At 38.5% G+C, this 17,582-nt stretch overlaps 1 long non-coding RNA gene across 2 annotated transcripts in view; it reads right to left on the minus strand.

Moving 5' to 3' along the window:
- LOC134737174 (uncharacterized) overlaps positions 1 to 17,582 on the minus strand; it is a 49,837-nt gene that overhangs the window by 11,908 nt on the left and 20,347 nt on the right. The window contains exons 2-4 of one of the 2 annotated variants that reach the window (XR_010121820.1): positions 13,593 to 13,704; positions 11,075 to 11,119; positions 10,878 to 10,979 (exon numbers count right to left, since the gene is read on the minus strand). This is a non-coding gene — a long non-coding RNA (uncharacterized lncRNA). Of the gene's footprint in view, positions 1 to 10,877; positions 10,980 to 11,074; positions 11,120 to 13,592; positions 13,705 to 17,582 lie in introns of those variants that run through there. The other variant, XR_010121819.1, reaches the window with a different exon arrangement.

Below are 17,582 nucleotides of genomic sequence, written 5' to 3' on the forward strand. Positions count from 1 at the left end.
TTCAGCCCACCGCTGCACTGTGGGAGCTCCTTTCTGGGCCGGCCAAGGCCAGAGCCCACTCCCTCAGCTTGCAGGGAGGTGTGGAGGGAGAGGCGCGAGCGGGAACTGGGGCTGCGCGCCGCGCTTGCGGGCCAGCTGGAGTTCCGGGTGGGCGTGGGCTTGGCGGGCCCCGCACTCGGAGCAGCCGGCTGGCCCTGCCAGCCCCGGGCAATGAGGGGCTTAGCACCCAGGCCAGCGGCTGCGGAGGGTGTACTGGGTCCCCCAGCAGTGCCAGCCTGCCGGCGCTGTGCTCGATTTCTCACCGGGCCTTGGCTGCCTTCCAGCAGAGCAGGGCTCGGGACCTGCAGCCCGCCATGCCTGAGCCTCCCACCCCCTCCATGCGCTGCTGTGCGGCCAGAACCTCCCCAACGAGCGTCACCCCCTGCTCCATGGCACCCAGTCCCATCGACCACCCAAGGGCTGAGGAGTGCGGGCACATGGCATGGGACTGGCAGGCAGCTCCACCTGCAGCCCCTGTGTGGGATCCACTGGGTGAAGCCAGCTGGGCTCCTGAGTCTGGTGGGGCCTTGGAGAACCTTTATGTCTAGCTCACAGATTGTAAATACACCAATCGGCACTCTGTATCTAGCTCAAGGTTTGTAAACACACCAATCAGCACCCTGTGTCTAGCTCAGAGTTTGTGACTGCTCCAGTCGACACTCTGTATCTAGCTACTCTGGTGGGGCTTTGGAGAACCTTTGTGTGGATACTCTGTATCTAACTAATCTGATGCGGACGTGGAGAACTTTTCTGTGTAGCTCAGGGATTGTAAATGCACCAATCAGCGCCCTGTCAAAACAGACCACTCTGGCTCTACCAATCAGCAGGACGTGGGTGGGGCCAGATAAGAGAATAAAAGCAGACTGCCTGAGCCAGCAGTGGCAACCCACTCTGGTCCCCTTCCACACTGTGGAAGCTTTGTTCTTTCACTCTTTGCAATAAATCTTGCTGCTGCTCACTCTTTGGGTCCACACTGCTTTTATGAGCTGCAATACTCACCGTGAAAGTCTGCAGCTTCACTCCTGAGCCAGCGAGACCACGAAGCCACCAGAAAGAAGAAACTCCGAACATATCCGAACATCAGAAGGAACAAACTCCAGACGCGCCACCTTAAGAGCTATAACACTCACCGCGAGGGTCCGCGGCTTCATTCTTGAAGTCAGCGAGACCAAGAACCCCCCAATTCCGGACACACTCCTATCTATCAACCATTGGCTGTGGGCAAGAGGTGACTCCCCAGGTTATGTGACTGCTGTCTGCCCAGCACTCACAGCAGTAGGGAAGCAGTGCATGGACCTGGTGAGAAGATATGGGCAGGCCCTGGAGCAGCTACTGCAGTGACCTATACAGCCTTACACAATGTGGCATCCAGTATCTCTCTGACCTAATCGTCTGTCACTCAAACAAAAAGACTTTCACTATCTCATTCAATAAATGACACAAATAGCAAGCACCGTTCAAGGTTCCAGAGGTTGCAGTAGAATAAGACAAGTAAGGTCCTTAAAGTCATAGAGATTACATTCTAATTAGAGAGACAAAATATCTCAAACAATTTGCAAACATAAAAAGATCTGCAGTGATCCAGTCTAGAAAGATAATTAAAATAGCACAAGATGTAACAGTTACTGGGTGGTAGAATTAGATATTACAGAAGGGCTTTTTCCTAAAATATTACCTAACCTTAACTTTTAATAAAAAGAGCCAGCCAGGCTGAAAGCATTCCATGAGAAGGAACAGGTAGTATAAAGAATATAAATAACAGTAGCAACAACAAATAGGTCAGTATTTCTAGAAAATAGAGGTAAAGGGGATGATGGTATTAGGTAGGAACAGAAGTATAGATAGTGACTACAAATAATTCCAAAAATTTTGCTATAAAAAGGAGTCGAGAAAAAGGTTGATTGTTGGAGGATCATTGGAGTGGGGTAGGGTTTTAGTTGTTTGTTTTGCTTTTTCACGGGATGGATGATATTTTAGCAAGTTTGTATGCTGACAGGAGTGAACAGGTAAAGAGGCAGGAATTGGTGGCGTGTGAGAGTAGTGATAATTTCAGGAATTAAGTCTTCAGAAGTCATTTGTGGTGATGTTAACTTTGATAACAGCAAGAACTCCATCTACACAGGAGGACAGGTGGAGAGGTCATTAAATTTAGCTATGGAAATATTCGCTCATGAGCTGAGAGTTAGGGCAAGAAGTGGTTGTTTGAGGTTTGAGGAGAGAAAAAAGGTGTAAAATGGCTATGTAGATTGTGCAAAAGTGAGTAATTACAGAAATGTCAAAGAAAACAAGAACCTTCCTGTACTGCTGAAAGTGTAAATAATGTAGCTATTTTGGAAAGCACTTGGTAACACTCAATGAAACAAAGAACGTGTGTATATTGCTATTTATCTGCTATTAAATTATTTGCAATATATTCCAGAGAATATTTTAAACAGACACAGAAAGAAGTGTGGGCAAAAATTTGCACCCAGCATTATTTCCATAGTAGAAATGTGGCCATAGGTTGAGTGATGGATAGATAAACTGTCAAAAATGCATGCAGGAGTCAAAAGAATGGGTAACTTATGGACATATTACAAGGCTAGATGTCTAATACATAATGTTCAGTCTAAAAAGGCAGAAGCAGAATGAGAAGCATAATTCAATGTATTCAAATTAAGCACACAAAATGATATTGCATATTATTCTTTTGATACAGATGTTTAAACATTGGTATAACTGGTGGGAAAAAAAGAACCAGGTCTGGATAAAAGATGATGATAAACATTAAAGTAAAATAAAATGAGGGCTGGCATGAATTAATGATAACACTTTGCAATATCTCTGATTAGTTTATTGTATATTCAAAGCCCCCAAAACACAACAATAGAAAAATAAGCTGGGAGCAATTGCTCACACCTGTAATCCCAATGTTTTTGGGAGGCCAAGGTGGGAGGATTGCTGGAGCCCAGGAAGTTGAGACTAGTGATATAGCCTAGAGAGAGCTTGTCTCTAAAAAAAATAAAAAATTTAAAAAACCTCACAATACTAGATATAGAAAATAAAATAGTGCATATATTGTTTACAAAAAGAAAAAATTTATAAGCATCTGCTAGAAATTTCAGAGGAGGGAGATCCTCTAAGTTTTCCAGTGAGCAAGGAAGGATGAGTAGAAATTACAGGACTTCTATAGTACCCATTATTACTCATTTGAGACTTATGAGAGATCATTGAGAACAAATTTATTTAGTGTGTCAAGTTTATTGTTCTATTTTAGTTAACTTAAATGTTGATGAGGACTTTTCTTAAGCTTCATTCTAACTTTTACTCCTGTCCATATTTTTCATCATAAGATTTGATTACCTCAACAGACATATACAATGGGTGTTTGGAGAAAGCTAAACTCCAAGATTTGGGATGTATAATTATATTACTGTTTTTTTTTCCCCAATTAACTTTGCCTGGTCCCTTCTTTTTTTTTTTTTTTTTTTTTTTGAGACAGAGTCTCGCTCTGTCGCCCAGGCTGGAGCGCAGTGGCGCAATCTCGGCTCACTGCAAGCTCCGCCTCCCGGCTTCACGCCATTCTCCTGCCTCAGCCTCCCGAGTAGCTGGGACTACAGGCGCCCGCCACTACGCCCGGCTAATTTTTTGTATTTTTAGTAGAGACGGGGTTTCACTGTAGTCTCGATCTCCTGACCTCGTGATCCGCCCACCTCGGCCTCCCAAAGTGCTGGGATTACAGGCGTGAGCCACCGCGCCCGGCTTGCCTGGTCCCTTCTTGTGTAGAGTGCAGGATCTCCCAAGGGTGTTAGTATTAACATTTTGAGCTGGATAACTCTTTCCTATTGGGGGAATGTCCTGTGTATTTTAGGGTTTTAGCAGCATACCTGATCTTTACTCAACAGGTACCAGTATGACAACCAAAACTGTCTTCAGATATTGCCAGGTGTCTTCTGAGAGTTTATCAGAAAGCTAAAGTAAAGGTTAAGTAATTCTTAAGAAGTTGATCAGATTTACTGTATATTCTTCCAGAAACTGCCTACTATCTGCAGAGACTCAGTGCATATCTAATCCCATAAAAAACAATGTATAAGAATATTCAAATAACAGAAACGTATGTCCTGAGTTTCTGTAGGCACACTTGAAAAAAATACTTTAATATTTAGATAGATAGTTCAAATCAGATGAAATTTTGATATTGAACCAACATGGCAGTTTCATATTGTTCCACCTAATATTTATCAAAAGCTACTATCGTGTTGTTTATTTCCCCTGTTAGAACTTAGTTTCCCTGATCATTCATTGCAATATCTCTTACTTCTAATACAGTGTCTAACACAGAGCGTGCACTCTGTAAACATGGATCATAAATGCTAATTAACACATACGAATATAATTATACATTTAACTAGAGTAATTATAGGAATATAAGACATTATTTAATGGCAGAAAACACCTTTTGCTGTAGTGACTTGAAAAAATTTTGACCTCCTCAAGATATTCATTACATAATTTTAGTCATCTCATGCATTTCTTCATCCAATAGTTCTAGTATGAGCTTCAGAGTGGGACATTTCAAAGTCTGAATTCCAGCAGCATTGTATGCCAGCTGTCTGACCTGGTCTGTAAATAAATACGACAATACTTACATCAGTGGATTGTTGTGATGATTAAATGTCACAACATATACAAAACACCCAGCGCAGTGTTAGCTCAGGTCTGGTATTCAATGAATGTTAGGTAAGTTTTGTTTTTGTTTTTGTTTTTTTCCCTAGGTACCCATTCCTATTGATTAAAGTTCTTAGAATTTGCCTCTTTTGGGTTTCTTTTTGTTTTTGACATTTTTCTTCAACTTGGATAATATTTTTCAGCTGAGGATTTATTCAAGCAAAGTAGGAATTCAGGGGCTTTACTATGCCTTTTTCATTTCTCAAGCTAAAAATAAATTTCCATTAACTATACATATAGATGTATATTTAATGAATTCTGTACTTTGTTGATTAACAGAATTTTATGATTTGCTCATTATTCGAATATAGCATAATGACCTCCCACTATAGTCATACTTCTTAAGGTATTTAACGTTGAAATGCAGTTTATTTAATCTTTGCACATAGGAAGAATAATTATATTGTAATTGCACAATTGTTAAAAGATATCAAGTGCATTTATGCATTTTCCATTTAAGTTAAATTATACACTAAGCATAATAGCTTAAAAAATACTTCTTTTTTACTTAAAATATTTTTCCTCCTAAGAAAGCTTACAAATTAAATCTCACAAAGATAACCTGATATCTTAAAAAGATCACACACGTTGTACACAGAGCAAATGTCATCGTTCCAGAACTTTATTTTTTAAAGGGAGCATTTAGTTAACACAAATCAATTTGCAAAAGTGTTTCATTCCCTTTTTGGTTCCAAAATGAATTGAATTCTTCCCTTATTATTTGATTCTAATTTATTAGCAGTTTCAATATCTGCTCCTACAAAAATGCCACCCTTTTGCAACCAGAAATACTTTCCAAGAATATAGGACAACTAAATCAGTTTAATAATATATATTTCACATAGCAAGCAAAAAACCCTTCAAAAGCTGATTTTAAAACATCATAATACAAAAGAACAAAAAAATAGTTAATACCAAGAGTTTAAAAATCACACAAAAACCCATCTTCTTTGCAAAAAGTTCTCCAGAAACCAACTCTACTTGGTTTGTCTTGCTCTGCAACTCTAGGAGATAATCTTGGCTTATTAAATGCACTCAACTCTAATAATGCACATTTTGGGGATAGATGTGAAACAAAAGGAAGAGTACATTTCAATATGTTGACACTTGTGTACATTTCATTAGCCAAGATGCATTGTGCATGCGCACACACATACACACATACATTCAGCACTCCGACCATTTCCTTTCCCAGCTTAGAAAAATTGAGTGTGCCATTCTTCCCCTTTCTGACCTTTTTCATGTCCATTGAGATGAAAACCTTCCACATTTTCCCTTATTTCCTTATTTATCATGATAATATTGTCTTCAAGTCACCTTGCCCCTTGATCCCCTTAAGAAGGTGTCGCTCTTAATCCATGAAGACTCAGGGATTCCCCTTGCTTTATTCTATTATTGATTTGGCAGTTCTGGGCACTTTCTAAATGGCAGATACTGGAGAAGCAAAGATGAACAAACTTAGATGAGCTTCATCTGGCTCTAGTCAAACTAATTATGTGTCTTCATCTGTCATGTTATATATATATGCCCTGTCCCATTTACTTCGCACAAAAACAAAGATATCATTTTCTCCATTTCAGAGAGAAGAAAACCATTTCGTGGAAGTTCAACAATTTCCCCAAGGGCACACAGCTAGTAGGCAGAAGAGCTGAATTCATAACTCACGTTTCTGACCCCAAAGCCTACAGTCTTTCTTCTCGCTGCTGATTGCCCTGACCATCTGACCTATCCCAGTGATCCCTGACAGCACCGTTGTATCTGCTTGTATGACAAGTCATTAGATCTGTGCCCTAGTACACATCCACTTTATCCCTAGGCTGTGGGGGTTATTGAAGGTCTTGCTTCCACCAGACATAGAATGGAGCAATAATTTCCTCCATGACCAAATCTTAGCTACACATCTTCTCTGATACTTTCTGCTCCCTCCTCCTGAATGAGTTTTACCCATTACACTTTCTGTAATCCCCTCCCACCCCATCTGCCACACACAGTTATGTGTGTATGAAGTGTTCTTCATGCAGTTTGCACAAGGTGAGGAAAGTTCAGCAGTAATTCATTATACATGTGCTGCAATCTCAATTGTTGATTTTAGAGTCTCAAAATTTTGTTGTATAACCAGGACAAAAATGTTACTATACAAGTTTGGTCTCCAGAGGTTTATTAAGGAAGTGGCATCCTTTGTTGTCATTAAGCCTAGTTTTTTTCTTGTGCTTACTAAGAGTTGTGAATAGAAATCTGGAGCTTCTTTATGAACCCCCCACCCCCCACATCTAATATCCCAACAGAAACCCAGAATTTACAAACTCACTCCCAAAACTTCCAGTTATCTTTACTATATGAGTAGATTTATCCAGGTCCCTAGCAACTGCTGTCAATATGAATTGTTTTGCTATAACTTTTGAGTGACTTTGGAAACCTGAGTTTTCAAGGAAGTTTGGTTTGATTTTAATCAGAAGCAACTACCTATAGTGCTTTCTGACAGACTGCTAAGTGCTTTGGCTGAAGTCCACTTTTTCTTTTTATTTGCTACCTTGATCTTAAGAGGTATGCACTTGGCATGCAAGCAAGGTTGTAGAAAGGAAAATAAAAGGCAGCTCAGCCAAAATGTCTCAGGATATTTTTTTTAAACATCCTATTTATGGTTAGACATATATAAAGGATTATTGTAAAAGTAAATAAAAAAGAAGCTGAAAATACATAAGCGTATAGAGAAAAAATGCCCTTGTGTCATATTATTGAGGCAAACTATTTCAAAACTTAATATCCTTTTAGCCTGCTACATATTTCAGTGAAAAAGGGAAAAAATGAACATAAATGGTAAAAGTCATAAAGTATGTTGTCTAGTGTTATGTATCTGCCTTGGCAAGTTAAGGCTGCATTAGAAATTCTTTTCCTAGCAAGAAATATTTAGACAAAAACCGAAAGATGGATTTAATGAAACTAATGGGTATACTAGGAGAATTCCAAATTTGCCTAGAGCTGGAGAAGCCAGCAGAAGGAAGAGGAAGACATTTATTTGATGCCTAATAATCCTGGACTCCTTCTCCTCACAAAATTCTGAAATATTGTAACTCAAGGTGCTAACTTGGATCACTTTGCCCTCCCAAACCCACATATTAGTGACTTTATCTCCATGGCTTCTCTTGTGTAAAATAACTTTCAAGGAAACTTACAAACTAATGGATGGGAATTTAAAAATTTACAATAAACATACTACAAGGCAAAAGTCAGCCAGTACTATGAGAGGGATACAATAAAGTTAATTGCATGTTCAAAGGAGGGAGAGAATGCATTCAGTGTTTTTCTTGGGGAATAGAGAAAAAGTGTAGGGATGGTTGATGCGGAAGTACCTTTGCTACTGAGGTGGAGAATTGAACAGGAGAAATAATAAAGAGGAAAAATTTCAAGAAATGTTCAGGATTTTTTTCTTTCCCTGAAACACAGGTTACAGAGAAGAAACTACTAAAAACAGAGTTATAGGAGAAATATTATAAAGCACCTTGAACGCCCAACTAAAAAGACTCTGGTTGCATTTGTTATAAAATATTAGAATATTTCTGTGTTATAAATATTTCTTCTGTTATAAAATATTAGAATATGGTCTGTGTAACAAGATCAGACCATACTTTAGAAAAAATATATGGCAATGTCCTCAAGGAATGTGAAATATGAATACAAGGAGGCTTGCATTACAGAAGACGACATTCTTACACAAGTTGCACTAGAAAATAGACCACAAAAACCTGAAACTTTAAGACAGGCAAACCAGAAATTTTGACATAAAAAGACTCTAATATAGAGGACTGAGTAAGGAGCAGCTACTTAGGCTTCTAAAGGGAAGCTTGCACAGAGATGCTTCCTCTCTTGCAGGTGGGCTGGAACTCCCTGCACTCCTGGTCACCCCACCTCCTGGGTCCTGCCTTTAATCTTTTTGTGTATAAGTCACTATGGGTTTCTGAGGTTGCATGTGGGTGTGCAGGCAGGGAATGAGTGATTGCTGGTAAGCGTCCCTTGGGCACTGAACATCTCTGTTCAGCAGGGCTCATCACAATGTCAATGAAAGCCAACAATAAGAGCCAGTGCAAGATTCTATCAGGCATCCTCCCAGGCATAGGGCCTCTGAGAACCCTCACTCAGCCTGTTAGTAAAAACCTAAAGCTGATGCCCACCTGAGGGAAGCTGCAGCATGTAGTGATCCTGGCAGTAGCAATCAATGTTTACCTTGAACAGACCTCCTTGAGTCTACCATCTCCAGCAACCCACAAAGTCGGCCATGCAGGCCCTTCTCTTACGGTGAAACCTCCTTGCCAGGCTCCTCATTGGTAACCTCCACATCTGGCTGCCAGAAATGGGACTTGTCTTCCCTCCAGCATTACATAGCATGTAGGAAAACTATCCATAGCTGTGCAGAATGCAAAAGGAAGAAAAAAAGAAAGAAAGGAAAAAGGAAGGAGAGAAGGAGAAAGAAATAGAGGGAGAGAGAGAACAAAATTTAAAACTACCAATATTAGTTCGCTTGGATGGTGAAATGTTGGAGAAGAGGAAACAATTTTATCTAAATAGAAAAGATATATCAGTTTTCAACATTTTTATTGTCCTGAGAGCCATTCTCCCATAAAAACACATACAACACACATACAATTGGGGTTTGATCAATATTTAAGTAGATAAATAAACATCTACTGAATAATTCATATTTCCAGAATAAAATAGATGCCACACTCATATAAAAAATTGAAAGAGAGTTTGATAAAAGAACTACCTCTAAAGATGTGAGCAGAGTTAAAACATTAAAAACAACAACAACAACAACAACTAATGGCAACATTAAGGAGCTATTGCCATCCCCAGGCTGAAGAAGCAAGAAGCAGTTACTGAAATTTAGATCTTTGTAGTGGATTCCCTGGTGGGAGCCGTGACCTAAGGTGGAGGGATATAGCCAAGATGACTCCAAGGAGGAAAGCTCGTGGAATAATTACCCTGATCGCTCTCTCTTCCAAGCCTATTGATCTACCAGTGCCTCTCACTGGCCAAAATCAACATGAAACCAAATGGCCAGGGAGCCTCATTGATACACGATCATTTCAGGCCAAACCCAGCACAAATTCCTAGACTATTTATTTATTTATTTATTTATTTATTTTCAAATCTATCTAGAGATTTTTTTTTCTTCTAAGGTATGCTTGCTATCTTGTTATCATCTTTCAATTGGTAAATATACATATAATATGTATATTATATATGTCTATTATATAATATATACATAATATGTATATATTATGAATACCTAGGCAGTTTTCGAAGGCCTGGAATGGAACCATAAGCAAAAAAACTAGGTACCCATCCTGAGTGAGCAGACAGTCTAGTGGGAGACAGGAAACATCCCAGAGCTCCACAGATCCCTCTTTGTAAAGAGAAAATCATAGACTTTAGGATCAAACCAAAACATTGTTTGGTGACTAACCTATTTTTATGGAGCCTCAGTTTTATCTGTTAGAAGAGAATGGTGACACCTATTTCTTAGGGTTAATGTATGATTTAGAGACTACGTATGCAACACATGTAATATCGGTGACAGCATACAATGACTAATTTTAACTTTAGAGATGACTCAGAGCCCAGGGCAGCCTGTGGATTGTGGCAGGAGATACCGAGGCATTATAGAGACCTCACTAGTGGGCTCTGCTGCCTTTCATCTCCTCTTCTTAGGCAGCTCCTGCCCATATCCTCTTCACTTCAGTGCTCAGCCTACAAAGGACTTGGAAGCACTAAGCAAAACTACCTCTGGCACTTGTAAAAGATGATAGCTCTCTCTTCCCTTCAAAATAGACAATTTCTTCTCCATTTTGTATTTAACATGGGAGTAGATGGTTGGTGGTGAGTGTAACTTCATGTTTCCAGGGAACCTAGGAATGGAGGGGAGATCTCTATTCTAAGGTGGTTCCAGGTAGACCCAAGCCATGCAGTCTGTATGGGGAGAATCTGAAATATGTCCATGTGGAGTATAGTCGTGCAGGCAGCTGCCTCTTCCTCTGCTGACTGGACAGGCCTGCACCTTCTCCTGAACTTTTCTGCTATTGGGTTACTTATTAAGTGGATTGTATGCAGAACGACAGCCCAAGGCGTTCTGAGTAATAAGCAAATAATCTTTCTTTTATTAGTGGTGCATGACCTCGTTTACGATACTTCATATTACAAGTACCAAGAAAGTTTTAGTTGAAGAATCAGTATAACTGCAATAAAAAATGAAAAATTTCAAATTGCAAGGCAGAAAAAGTAAAAAAAAAAACAAAAAAAACCTCAGCAACAACACAACAATACAGGTTACCTTAACGATCCAAACTCCAGGGTGCTTTTCTTTTTTTCAAACACACTGGACGATAAACAGAAGCTTTATTTTATCCTAGTAATTATAAAATATAAATTTTTCCATACTGATATTTTCAACAAGAAATTTAATGTTTCTTTATTAACTTTAAAATACTTTCTTAAGTGTCAAAGCTACTTATAAGAAAACAGGTCTGCAATCCTCTTGGTTTTTATTGGTCTTCCAGTTATACACTGAGGGTTCCTCCCTACTAAATTTAAACTCAGCGTGATTTCTGACAAATAAAATCAAATTTTCAAAAAATTTTCAGTAATGCCAGTTAGGAATTACATACTGGTTAGCAATACCTAGCAAACTCAATTTCTGCACATCTCTTTTGCACCAAAGCGTTCAGTGTGAATTATACTTTTGTTCAAAGTTGGTTGTATATTTTTACCTCCTATAAACTTCTATGAAAGATATTATAAAGACAACAAGTACTGACACTTGTTATGAACAAATGACTAAAAAGACCTGTGCTATGTTTGTTGAATATCTGTATGAGTATCCCAGTACACATTTTAAAAAGGTACACCAGGAAAATAAAATTGCAGCTTCAATCATTTGACAACGTCCTTCATCCATTTGTTAATTCACCGTTTATTCATTCAGCACTAATGTTTTTCACTTACATGTGCAAAGAATTATGCTAGAAACAGTGAAAGGAAGAGTTATATGCCATGGGGCCTCTTTTTTAAGAAGCTCATGTTTCTGCTAAGGTAACTATGCATAACCAAACTCAATCATAGTTCAAGAGCTCTGAAAGAAGTCCCACTGTTTCTATTTTATTTAAAGATTCGTATATATGGTAATGTCACCTGCAACATGAAACCGACTTCAGAGATTAAGAGAATAAGGCACAAAATTACCAAGTTCGAGTGTCTTTGGATATCCATGTTTCCTTTCCAACAATTCCTAAAATTATTTGCATTACATATGCAGAAATTAATTATCAGGAAACTATCAACAAACACAAATACTTTTTTCATTTATATGTATTGTGCGGTGTGACTTTGCCTGGCTATTGCATTACATTGTCAATATTTTATTTTACTCTGAGGCTATGGGCATATGGATGACCTATTCTTTTTCATTTCCTCCATATCTAATATACAATATTGTTTGTACAAATAACACCACATAATCTTTTCCTTGTCAGGAATATGTGAAAACAGATTGCTTCATTCTCTTATGCTGTAGTGTTAACAGTTAAACAGCAATTCTGTTTCTACCGAGTACAGCAAACATGGAGGTAATTTAGTGAGGGCGTCTCCCTCCTGGCAACTGCATAGGGGACCAAGCCAGGTCTCTGTCCATACTGAAGCCAGATTGAGCTTTGTAAAATGCAAAGTTGATCTTGTTACCTCACTGTTTGATATCTTTCAACGGTACCCAATTACCATTAAGATAAAAAACAAATTATTTAACACAGCTACATGTCCTCTTTTCAGGATTGAGAGTAGTCAGGAACAATGTGGCCAGCAGGTAAGTAGTAGGAGCACTACATCATCAAGAAAAGATAAATGAAACAGGTTGGAGAGGTCGGGCATGGTGGGTCACTCCTGTAATCCCAGCACTTTGGGAGGCCGAAGTGGGCAGATCACGAGGTCAGGAGATCCAGACCATTCTGGCTAATACGGTGAAACCCCGTCTCTACTAAAAATACAAAAAACTAGCCAAGAGTGGTGGCGGGCGCTTGTAGTCCCAGTTACTCAGGAGGCTGAGGCAGGAGAGTCGCTTGAACCTGGGACGTGGAGGTTGCAGGGCGCCGAGATCGTGCCACTGCACTTCAAGTTGGGTGACAGAACAAGACTGTGTCAAGAAAGAAAGAAAAGAAAAGAAAAGAGAGAAAAGAGAAAAGAAAAGAAAAGAGAAAAGAAAAGGAAAGAAAGAGGGAGGGAGGAAGGAAGGAAGGAAGGAAAAGAAAAGAAACAGGTTGGTGAGATGGAGAACAATACACTAGAGAACACATTTGAAGTTTAGAAAGGACACGCACAGCACGTTTTTCATGAAGGAATGAATAATTATTCTGACAGCGTCCCTAGAACTGAGCAAGGAGAGCCAATCACAAATGGCAGAAGTACAGATGGAAAGTCCTACCAGACCTTTGTCTGGGGCACAGCAAAACAATAGTCAAGTTGCGAAAGTATTCCAGAACCTCTTTCATAGCTTTCCCACATACGCACATTCTTTATAAGAAAGCCAAAGCACTAGTCTTTCATCAAGAACATTTCTGATCAATCTGTTTCTTCGTGCTCTGTTCCTGAATGCTCTTTGCATTTATGTTTTCATCTCCTTCACTTTCTTATTCAAGGCAAAAATCAATTCTGGTGAACTCTACATATTTCTTAGGCTATATAGTCACTCTTTCTAAAAAAATGAATTTGTCTATCTATTAATAGCTTTCTGTTACTTCCACATATAAGGTTACCTTTCTTTTCCTTTTCAATGTTAAAACCAGAGTGATTCCATTTATTACCCTTTGTGGAGTTTCAGTCTTTCTGTAATATCCACTGTAGCCAGAAGATGTCAGTCATACAACTCAAACCGACTCTTTGCTCCTGTCCCGGAGTAGCCCCAAAGCAAATCACCTAAAATTAAGTATAAGGATGAAGACCTTTGAAATCCTCTAAAATTCCAAACAATAGGTATACAATTCTACGCACTTAAATATTCTTTATGACACTTAATTTTGTCTATTTGGGGTTTAAAGAGATGTAATCAGTGAGCAGTTGCTGTTCACAGGTCTTTTCTAAATAGCTGGAACCAGATTAGTATTGAGACAAAGGAATCATAGAACTGTGAAGGTGGAAGGGCCTTGAAGTTCCTGTAGCTTAATCTGCTACGCTCCTACGTAAATTTCTTTTATACCGGAACAGAATAGGGATTTTTTAGTACAACCTAATTTCTGTATTTACACATTCACTTACTCATTGAAATTTTATCGAACATGTTCTGTGAGCTCAGCAATGAGATAATTACTAAAGATACAAAAGTAAAAGTGACGAAGTAGACATAATCCTTGCTGGCTGTTACGGATTGAATTGTGGACCCCTCCTCTGCAAAGATATTTATTTTATTTTTTGAGACGGAGTCTCGCTCTGTCACCCAGGCTGGAGTGCAGTGGCGCGATCTCAGCTCACTGCAAGCTCCACCTCTCTGCAAAGATATTGAAATCCTAACCCCTGGTATCTCAGAACGTGAACTTATTTGGAAATACAATCATTGGAGACATAAAGTTATTTAAGATTATACTGGAGTAGGGTGGGCCCTTATACTGGAGTAGGATGGGCTTATACTGGAGTAGAGTGGGCGCTTAATGCAATATGATTGGCATCTTCATAAGAGAAAGATATACAGGGAGAAGATGGCCAGGTGATGACAGAGGCTGAGACCGAGGTATCTGTAACTGAGGCATCTGTAAACCAACATTAGGAGCTATAATTGGAGAGGCAACAAAAGCTTCTCCCCTGTAGTTTTCAGAGTGGGGTAAAGCCTTGCTGACAGCTTGATTTCAGACTTCTAGTCTTCAGAATTGAAGGAATACATTTCCATTGTTTTAAGCCAGCCAGTTAGTGATACTTTGTTATAACAGCTCTAGGAAACTAACACAGCCCTAAAAGGATTGTACAAGACAAACAGGCAAATCTAATACAGTGTGATAAGTGCTATTATACATATGGGGTATGATGGGAAAATATGATAGAAATGTCCATTGGTGTATATCAGAAGAAAGATGTCTGGAGGAAGCAACCTCCATCCCAAAAACAAACAAAAAGAGATGGCAAAGAAATGCCAAGTAAATTATTGGGAAACAGTAGGATTATTTCCAAATGGAGAATAGCACCTAATTCTCTCGTCTACCTACAGCCTTCATTGCCCAGCTCAAACTTTGGTCAACAATCAAAACATTATTAGAGAAGAATCCCAACCCAGATGTTCTGAGACTCTGATTGTATCAAACTTTATTTGTAATCATTTTTTATTCTTTTTACATTACATCACTAAGAGAAAAAAATAAACCTTTTTTTGAAACCTTTAGTGACTAGAGAAACCAATTTGTACTAGAACCCTTACAATTCCACTAAGCCTTCATGTTAACCCTCTCTTCTTCCTGCCAAACCCTACCCTATGCTCCTACCCTGTCAGTGCTCTGGGTTTCCTCTATTCTCTTGGCTTTTGCTCTGCATCTGGTTTGGCTGAATCTCTGCCAATCAGCCTCCAGTACTTCCTAATTGAACAGGAGTTTTCTAGAACCTCTCATATGCTCACCAGAGTTTTGTTCACCATTGCCCTTTTCTTGCTCCAAGATCACCATCTTCTTTCTACGACTCTAAGTTTCTCTGGGGCTTCCCATTACACTTGCTACCCCTGCTGTTCTTATAAACTCCTCAGAATGCTGAGCTGAGGAAAGTACACAGTGTAGGGCTGCCCTGGGCAGGACTCTCCAGTGCATCTCTCGGAGCCCTTCCCTTCAGCATCTTTCTTAAGCATTGAGGGAGGGAACATGTCCACTAGCTCTCCCTTGGAGTGGGCCACTAAATTCTTTAGGTCACTAACTTTAGTGCTTACTATGGTAGACAGTATTGGCCACAGTTGGAGAAATCTTGATCCAAATGTGATTTGGGTTGGGGAGTTGATCGAAGGTGCTTAAATCTTCTTTTGCAGAACTTCTCATAGCATGAAGTGACCCTCAGAGAAATTGGGAAAGTGCAAACCAGATCTGGCTTCCTTGGCCCTGTATAAATGCAGCCCACACTAAATTATAGACATCCTTCTGCTGCTTCTCAGCTGACCCAGAAATTGAAAGATGCTGATATAGGATTTGTTATAGGATTTAATTCTAATATTGATAAAACAAGAACAATGGCTAAGTGATCAGTAAACTCAAAGTAATGTTAGGCATCCATATGAAAAGTAATCATATGGAGAATTTATAGCAATCTAGAAAATATTTTTGCTATAAAACTAAAGGAAAAAAGTAGAATACAACATTGGCATACAGCTAAGATAAAAAAAGAGAGTGAAATATTTTGATCATACAAATAATATAAATCATAGCTTTCACTTTTTTAAAATACCATCGAAAATTATGTATAATCCTTTCCTAAAATTCCTTTTATAATCCTAAAATGAAGCATCAAATATTTTCATTTTTTTCTTGTCATTTTTGGCCCATTATGTACTTGCCAAATTCTCTTTTGCTACTTTGCCTTTAGACAAGTTGTTCCATGTCCTTGAAATACACTTTATTATATTCTCTAAGCAGAACATTAATTCATTTAATCATTTGGCACATATATATGCCAAATGGTGTATATATATATATATATATATATATGCACATATTATATATATATACACACACATATTATATATAGGTATATATATACACATACACATATTGTATATAGGTATATATATTTTTATATATTATATATATATATATACCTATAACATACAAAAGAATATAGTTATAAAATATTTAGAGGAGCATTTACTCCTTCAAGTTCCTCTTATCACGACAAATTTCAAGGGGAATTCCCTTTGTGATGCCTTCTTAGTCCCCTTTGTATTTAATTTGGCATTTCCTCCTCTGTACACACCACTTTAAAAGCATCTATCAAATTACATTGTTAACAAGTGTTTGTTGCATTTCTCCTTAGCTAGACTCAGGATATTGAAAAAAAAAACAACACATTGTCTTATTTCTTGTTGTAAGCCTTTAGCCTAAAAATGTACCTAGTTTATGATAGATGTAGGTGACAGAAAATGGAGAGACAGAAAAAAGAAAGGCAGAAAGGAGATAAGAAGGACGTAAGAGATTGGTGCTAAAAGGAAATAAATGATTTCAACATATGCAGATACAGTCTGACTACAGCACAGGGAAGAGCAGCTTCAGTCATACAAAAAACAATGCTACTAGGCTTGCAAGGGGGCGACATCTATGCCCTTGGATTCATTAACTTGGTGCTTGTTATACTGAACAGCCAACTCTATTGACCTACATTGTCAATTGTATTTATTTTATGATTCATCTTTAGCCAGAACAATACAAGTAGTAGAGCATCATTATGAGAATTTAATTACCTCTAATGATTAGTAAGAGAGATGTTTTGAAGATAACTTTCACCTCTTAGAATAATAAATTGCATATTTTTTCCTATTAGTTTGTAGCAGATAGACAAAATGGTGGTTTTTTGCTATGATTTAACAACAAACTCTGATTTTAGTAACTATTGATTTAACAGGATTGCATGCACAGGGAAAAAATACATATACATAATGTCTCTTTCTCCCCCTCTTTCCTTCCTTCCCTTTCTATCCTCTTTCACTCATCCATCTCTCACATACACACCTTACCTCAGTGTCAGAGGAAAAATTAGTCTCTTTGTCAGGCTTCCCAAGAAGTCCGTAATGAGAATTCAATATCCCTTCCACAGCAAATGTGCACATATACATTTATATA

Source organism: Symphalangus syndactylus, chromosome 7, assembly GCF_028878055.3.
Source record: "Symphalangus syndactylus isolate Jambi chromosome 7, NHGRI_mSymSyn1-v2.1_pri, whole genome shotgun sequence".
Taxonomy (NCBI): domain Eukaryota; kingdom Metazoa; phylum Chordata; class Mammalia; order Primates; family Hylobatidae; genus Symphalangus; species Symphalangus syndactylus.